Source organism: Lynx rufus, unplaced genomic scaffold, assembly GCF_022079265.1.
Source record: "Lynx rufus isolate CCGP_SWC_20201006 ecotype Redwood Valley unplaced genomic scaffold, mLynRuf1.p SCAF_2, whole genome shotgun sequence".
Taxonomy (NCBI): Eukaryota; Metazoa; Chordata; class Mammalia; order Carnivora; family Felidae; genus Lynx; species Lynx rufus.
The window spans coordinates 40,765,905-40,774,564 of NW_025814834.1; the positions used below are offsets into that span (position 1 = coordinate 40,765,905).

Below are 8,660 nucleotides of genomic sequence, written 5' to 3' on the forward strand. Positions count from 1 at the left end.
TTCCAAGTGCAAATAATAATAGGGTAGGAGAGACTGAACTTCTATTTGCCAAGAGTTTAGAGACATGTTAAAATTACCTACAACTGTTGCTGCCTCAAATGATACTTGAGAATTTAAAAAAATTCTATTAAAGATTAATTTCATTGTGTTGCAAGTCTTTCTGATATGAATGAGAAATGAATGAATCAGAGATTCGAGGTTGGTTAACAAATAAAAGCTCCTAGATGGTGGTGTGCCCAGAAGAGCATAGAACCCCCACTCCCCACCTCTCCATACCTTGCTAAAAGTATGTCTTCCATTTGTCTGCATTTGAATTGCATGCTTTATAATAAATTGGCAAATAGTTCTTCAGACACTGCATACTTGGCAAGGCATGTTGGTTTGACTGTGGGAATCTCAAAGATACCTCAGCCCTCCCTCTTAATGGGCTTTGTGGCTCTGTTTTTCAGTCCATTGTGAATCAATGTCAGGAAATTTGTATTTAAGAAGCTAAAGTTGTATTGTATGGAGGATCCAAAAATATAAGCCAGGTTCCCTACTGTGTCAGAAATGCGCATTTTAGAACCAACTTTGGAAATGCTTTTAAGCTGGGAGTTTCATTGTGAGCAACATTAACAGAGCAACATGTCCGATTTCCCATGGGAATTACTGCCGAGAGTTTTGCTGCAAAACATAAAAGTGGCAAAGAAGAATGTAACAAATATGCCCTGTAATCACAGCAGAGGGGAAAAGCTGCTAATGATGCCGGTTACTTTAATAATGAGATGTTACCAACTGAGGTGAAGACAGAGAAGGGAATATAGGCAGTGCAAGTAGCTGAGCGTGCTGGGCCCCAAACAGGCCTGAAACAGTTAAATAAACTTCCTGTAGTATTCAAGAAAGAAGGGACCCTCACTTCAAGGAATACATTGGGAATGTCTGGCACTTTCATAGCCAGTGAAGTTGCTGGTAAGGAAAAAAAAACAAAACAACAACAACAACAAAAAAACATAGCTTCACATGACTGGCAAGAATTATGGGCTATTTTGTGTCTGGATGTGATTCCTCTATCATGGATATTGGCCTTCTCTCTACTATCAGTGCGGCAGTAAATTTAAAAAAATTAAAAAAAAAAGACTGAATCTTAAGGACATGGATTTGGTAGAGGTGAATGAAGCTTTTGTTCTCCAGTACTTGACAGTCAACAAGATCTAGACCCAAGTAAAACCAATGTGAATAGAAGAGCCATTGCTTTGAGTCAGCCATTGCAAGGATCCAGATATAGATTATTGCATACCTGGTTCATGAATTAAGATGTGATAGTGGAAAACATGCTGCCAGATCAGCTTGCTTTGGAGGGGTGGCCAAGGTGCTCATCATTCAGAGCACAGCCTGAGGAGAATAAGGATACCGCCAAGGCCCTCTGGTACTTTACTTGGCTAGGCCACATAAAAACAGGTAAAGAGGTACTCATCCTTGGGGCGCCTGGGTGGCGCAGTCGGTTAGGCGTCCGACTTCAGCCAGGTCACGATCTCGCGGTCCGGGAGTTCGAGCCCCGCGTCGGGCTCTGGGCTGATGGCTCAGAGCCTGGAGCCTGTTTCCGATTCTGTGTCTCCCTCTCTCTCTGCCCCTCCCCCGTTCATGCTCTGTCTCTCTCTGTCCCAAAAAAAATAAATAAATAAACGTTGAAAAAAAAAATTAAAAAAAAAAAAGATGTACTCATCCTGGATAAGGGCTCAGGCCAGAAATGTTTTCTCTAATTTGTACCTGTCAAATATGCATTTCTGAACTAAAATATAATTGTAGAAGGCCCTAAAAGAAATCGTATCCTTGCCATAACCAAAATACATGTTTTAGATGATATGATTGAAAGGAAATTGAGTAAATTTTGCCTTAACTTCCAAAAGTAAGTAAAAACATAAATCAGTCAATGAATAAATACCTCTATGGGGAATTCTCAATTTTTTTTTTTTTACATTTTGTACTTTACTATTTAATATTCTATTAACATTCTTTAATAGAAACAAGTAAGAAACAGTAAGCCCTAGACATATTGGACCTGGCCTGGTACTTTCAGCCAGGCCTTGGTGGTGCTAGAAGCTAACCTAGAACTTATAGGTCTTTGAGTCTCTTGTTGAACATAAATTTTTTCATGGAATCTCAAAATTAGGTAAGACCATTCTGAAACCGTAATGGATAAAGACAAAAATGAGACCACTTTATTACCATGTGTGAACATAGGTGAAGCATGGTCCAAACCACAAGATACCAAGCATAACCCTTCCCTGGTTAATAGGAGCAATTGCTGCTTCTTAAAATTAATTATATTATTAGCCTCTCTTTAGTCTATCCTTTCAATACATAAGATTCTTTGAGATACTCAATTATTGAATTGTCCCCACCTCTAGATAGTAGACAAGCCAGGACAAAGTCCTGCTTCCTTAAACTCTTCACCAAATAATCAAAACCTAAATTGTGTAATAGGCTCTTTTTTTAAAGAAATGTTTATTTGGGGGGGTGGTGGTGAGAGAGTAAGCAGGGGAAGGGCAGAGAGAGAGGGAGGAGAGAGCACCCCAAGTAGGCTCTGTGCTGTCAAGGCAGAGCCCGATGAAGGACTCAGTCTCACCAATGGTGAGATCACAATCTGAGCCAAAATCAAGAGTTGGACACTCAACTGATGGAGCAACCCAGATGCCCCTGTAATAGGCTCTTTAATTTTATGTGTCAACTTGTTTGGGCTAAAGGATATCCAGATAGCTGGTAAAATATTATTTTTGGGTGTGTCTCTTAGGGTGTTTCTGGAAGAGATTAGCATTTTAGTTTGTGAACTGAGTAAAGCAGAGAACTCTCCTTAGTGTGGGTTAGCATCCTCCAATCTTTTGAGAGCCTGAATACCTGAATATAACAAAAAGGCAGAGGAAGGATAAGTCCCCCCTCCCCCTCCCCCTCCCCCCCCCCCCCCCCCCCGGCCCGTGAGCTGGGACATCTTCTCCCTCTTACAGTGGGCATTCCTGGTCCTCAGGCCTTTGGACTCTCACCAGGATTTACACCACCTGCCTTCTCTGGTTCTTAGCCTTCTGATTTGCACTGAATTATACCACTGGCTTTCTGGTTCTCTAGCTTGCAGATGTGCAGATGGCTGATTGTGGGACTTCTTGGCCTCATTATTGCCTGAGCCAGTTCTATAATCCACCTTTATGTCTGTCTCCCTGTCCTCTTTGTCCTTTTGGTTCTGCTTCTCTTGAGAACTCTAATACACCTTCTTACCAAGACATTGCGCATTTCTCCCTGCCTTTCTTGCTGCAAACAAGAATAAACCCAGGTGTGTTCCTAACTGTCTTTGGCTGATGAGCATTAACACAAGAAAGGAAATAGATTGCAAGTATTTAAAGACTTGATTAGAATGGATAAATATATTATCTAAATCCTAGAGGACTGCAGTGCAGGAAGATGGAAATAATAGGCAGCAAAGATCAAATTTCTCTGCTCCTAGAATATTACTTAGTACCACATTGGAGTGTATTGTGACTTATTGATTAAATTATCTGATTCAATAAAAGTATGGTGAAGAGATACAGGAAAGCTGTTTCTGTATGCTCTGTTTAAATTACAATTAAGTTTCCAGCTGGAGATCTCCAAAACATAGTAGAACCCTCGCAGGGATGGTATTTGCCTGTTCTATTTTGGGATTTTTTAGCAGCATCACCTTATAGCAACAGCTGTTCAGAGTGCTGGGATTGGTATGAATTTTTCTTCTACTGCTGGCAAGTTGAAAAGCTGTAAAATATTTTCAGTTCATTTCAGGTTCAGGTATCGCTAGGAGCAATTGTCTTCATGAGATTGGAAGGGAAGGTACTAAGATTGTAAAACAGAGATTCAGAAACTAAATGCAAACCGCTGTTGGTTAGAAACTCCAACTGGGACTTTATTGCCAAACACCAGACATCACAAGTTCAGTGGCTAAATTAGCCAGAGTAAACATCCCGAGGTGCAAAGCTAGTGCCAGCTCACTGAGCTAACAATAAGACACATGAGTTGATAAGGCTGAGGAAAGACTAAATAAATGTGGACAAATTCACAATCTGTTTCTATATTGAAGGGCATGGTGTGAATAAAAATATATTAGAAAAATACGTTTAGCTACAAAAATGTAGAATGGAATTTTTGGAATGTTTATGATCGTGATTAGACATATATGTAACTTGAGTGCTAACAACAACCTCGTGAAAATTATTAAGATAATCTTAATAATCATACAAAGAAAATTTAGATATTCCATGGTGTTATTTGTTAAAATGAGCATGTATTTGTACATATTTCCTCTTTTCTTCTTTCCTTTCTCTTTGTTATACTTTATATATCTTCTTCCTAAATCCTCAATGAAAAAAGTTTTACTGTTATAATGTACAAACCAAAAATTGCAAAACACACAATTTTATACTTGATGACTTTTCCCACATGAACTTACTTTTATAATCAACACAGGTCAAAAGATAGAACATTACCAGCACGACATCCCCCCATCTAGTGACTATTTTAATATCTATAATACAATTACTTTTTTTAAAGAAATGTTATCTTTGCTGAAACCATATGGATACCATAATAATAATATTTGTAAACCATAATAATAATGATAATAATAATAATAATAATACTATTTGTAGTAGCAGTGGTAGTGTAGTACCGATCATCTCTGTTCAGTGATCATGTATGACTATAAGGCTTATAACTGAAATTTCAAGCATCTGAATTTTCATATATATGAACTTTGAATTTTGTTTTTCAAAACTGTAGGCCATGGCAGTGAATTTGAACCTTATCACACAAATCGTGGAAAGCCACTGAAGAGATTTCTGCAATAGGAAGGCATCAGTTTACTTTTATATAATAGAAAAAAAAATTAAGGTATGTAGATGATGCATTAATAAGAATGAAGTAGAGTTAGAGTCCAGAAAAACAATTTAGAAAGTAAGTAATTAATTCACTAGGTAAATTACAATTTTTTTAAAAATGTTTATTTATTTTTGAGAGAGAGACAGAGTGTGAGCAGGGGAGGAGCAGAGAGAGAGGGAGGCAGGGAATCTGAAGCAGGCTCCAGGCCCTGAGCTGTCAGCACAGAGCCCGACGTGGGGCTTGAACTCATGAACCGTGACATCATGACCCAAGCCAAAGTCGGACGCTCAACAGACTGAGCCATCCAGGCACCCTGATAAATTACAAATTTTTCAACTAAGGATGTCTCAGTTGAAGGTAGTGGAAAGTATGTAGCAGTGAATGAAAAGACTAATCATGTCTAAGTGACTGATTTAATGAGGAGATTCTGGGGACAAAGTCAATCTCAAATTTTGGCTTGGTGGATGATCATATCATTATAGCAAAAAATATAGAGGAAGAAGTAACATCTAAAGACTCATTTTTTTCCCATTTCTTTGCAGAATGAAAATCTCCTGACTCTCCCCCCCCCCGCTTTTTTTTTAACAAAGCTAACATAACAATTTGTAAAATACTTCACAACAGAAATATCTTATCAGAAAAATATATTTGAGACAGTGTTGGCTCTTTAAATCATCAAGGGTCTGTTTCTCATAAAATATGCATTTTTTTTTACTTAAAATTGCTTTACTTCTTAATGCTTTCAAACATTTTGATACCTAATGAGTCATTTAAATATTCTTAAATATAACTGTTTCAAACTTTTTTTTTCCTATTGACTAAAACCTATGTTTTATACAATAATACAATAAGTTGTTTCCTGGATATCTAGGACTGATTATTTCTAGAAGACTTTTATTTCCCTCACCATACTGCCTGTATTTCCTCTTCTTTTACTGTTTCTCACTTTCCTCCATTATATTCATATATTTGCTTCTTTTCCTTCCACTCTTCCCAGCTGCTAAAGGCCAAAGAAAAGGTACTTTTTAACTTCCCTCATTAAATAATTCCCTTTGTTGCATTTACTTAGAGAGAACTGAATGTTCTTTTTATTTGCACTAAAAATTAGCGCTATTTTCACACACTTGATAATTTTCAAGATTATTTATTTTGACTGGAGTAAATTTCATGAGAGGTCATCCTTATCAAAATTCTATGATCTGGAATGACATTCGCCTGTCATGTTTCTTCTATAATCTGGCAAGTTTGTTCCTCAGCTTTTCTTTGTCTTTCTTGTTTGAGAGGAAAAAGATTTTGGTTTATCTTGGTATTGGTGATGCTAAATTTGGTCATTAAGTTGGTATCTAGTAGGTTTCTCCGCTCTAAAATTACTGTATTTTGTTATGTAATCTATTAAAAATAGTACAAAGATATTTTGAAACTATGTCAATATCTTACTGCTCATCAAATGTTTACCCACAAGTGTTACCAACCATTGATTTTATAATTTTATATATACATATGTATGTATGTAAAAATATGTGCTTTGCTGTGTATTTATATTATGTAAAATTATATATTAACATATTGATATTATAATTATATATTATATTATTTTCATAGAGTATAATATATTGTATATAAATCTGTATATATATGTACACCTATATATGTTAGTTTTCTATTGTAAGGAGAGCTTTCTCTTTGTTTATTGATTTATTTATATTAGAGTATGGATTCATAATTCATTATTTTGTGTAGGAAGTTAAAATAATTACTCCACTTACTTTATATTCAAATTATCCATTTGATGCTCTTATCTGTCCATGGTGATTTATCTATCCAGGCCCACTATCCCACGGGAACAAAAGTCAGAATTTTTTGTATTTCAGAAAGGTCATAAATTGCATATGTAATATATGCATTGAGAAACCTGGGTAAACACATATTTGCATGTGAATTATATTAATATCCAACTAAATGTGATTAATAGAGACTACATATATAGTATCATAGTTAATTAAAGTCAAATTTTGCCCTAAATTAAATTAGAGAACGTTTTGTTTTTCAAAGACTTTGGGATTTCAGAATCTGAAATTCAGGCTAGTTATAAAATCTAGAATTTGAATGTGATTCTGAGATTCTCTTAGGAGTTACACAAATTAGATTAATCTAAATGTATGTAGAGTTAGAAAGCATTCAGGAAAATCTGCTAATAAAGCATAAAGATTATTTAAGATACTATCTATGGAAACCCAATAAGATTTATATTAATGGCTTTTGTACATGAAATATAAAAGGTTTATTTAGATTTACATGTTGTCAAGTCAGTTGTGGTATGATACAGTACTAATAGCATTCTGGGGAATTTGTTATGTGTATAAGAACATATAAACTTGTAAAACTTTACATATTAATCTACTGAGAGTTATTGGAAAAGTAATTCCTATGTTAGTAATGAAATGCACATCTGAGAATTTTAAATAAACAACTTACTGTAAGGAATTCTCTCTCCAAAGATTTTGTAACAAGAAAACATAGTAATAATAAAGAAAAGATATACAGGGACATACATTAGGTTAACTAAAACTAATTGCTGGGCCCTTATTTAAAATACATTACTCCCTAGTTCAAGGATAACCCCTGATAATTTTCCTCCTCTTCATCACCCTGCTATTCAGTGAGGTGATAGGATGTTGAATGAAACCACTGAAACTGCAAGATGAATGGGAAATTTTTGTTGCCAGGGAAACCTCTACTAGGTGTTATATGATCTTCATGTTCTCCTTTTTTTTTTTTTTTTTGGTCAAAGCAGCAATCCCTTGATACTGGAAAAAGATTGGGACTGAAATGAAATGTGTTCATATAAGGAGAATGTATTTCATGCAAAATATCAGTACCCTAAATAAATCCATTGCTAATTTATAGTCTCTGGCAATATGTAGAATAACTATTATTAAAAGAAAAATTAAAATCTTTATCTTTGAGTATATTATTTAATTTTGTTGCCCTCAAGGCTTCCGTTAAATGTGTCACATTTTAAATGTACAAAGTCTAAATTCGTAGAGAACTATGATGGTTTCCACCTGCTCTGTTTTTAGTGCCCTACTGTGCCAATGCATTATCTATAATAGTTCCTCCACATTACTTTTAATTTATTCTTGGAAAAAAAAGAATACCTACATAGTTTGTCTAAAAGTATTTTTCTCTGGGATTGAAAGGATTGCCATTTTTACATGCTGACCTGAACTGAAAAGGAATAAAAATGAGTGCTATTTTCATTTTCCAAACATTGCCTTTGAAATCTTCAAAGTGAACCTTGATAGAGAATATGGACAGATAAAAATGCTACTACTGCTCTGGCCTTAGGAAGGAAAAAATCAAACCAGAAATTTCCCACGGTGATTCCCTTTTTGGAGAAAGGATCATTAAACCATCATGCTGTTTCACATAGTTTATAGAAGTATGGCATTATTTCTATTGAAGCTTAATTGGGGGAATTACCTTTTTTAAAAAAAAATTTAATCCTATAATTTTAGAAAGAGTGAAATAAAGACATTCTTCCCATCATGATGAATGTACTGTGTACACCTAAAAAGGTTATATTTTCTCTTAGATCTCAAGGGACTAAATCTGGGTTTGAGACCACCAGGGATCTATATACTTGGATGTCAATGCTTGGGCCCTGATAAAATTGCTTTTACTGAAATTGCACTAGGGCATTTTATCACTAACTTATGTTATGGACATTAAAAGAAACAATCATAAGGAACTTGTTAGCTTTTCTTTTGTGTCAGTGTTATTGA

General features: G+C 35.3%; 1 pseudogene; it reads left to right on the top strand.

Annotated features, from left to right (window-relative positions):
- Window positions 1–318: 318 nt before the first annotated feature.
- Window positions 319–1,375, top strand: LOC124514171 (3-ketoacyl-CoA thiolase, mitochondrial-like; annotated as a pseudogene).
- The last annotated feature ends 7,285 nt before the right edge of the window (window positions 1,376–8,660 follow it).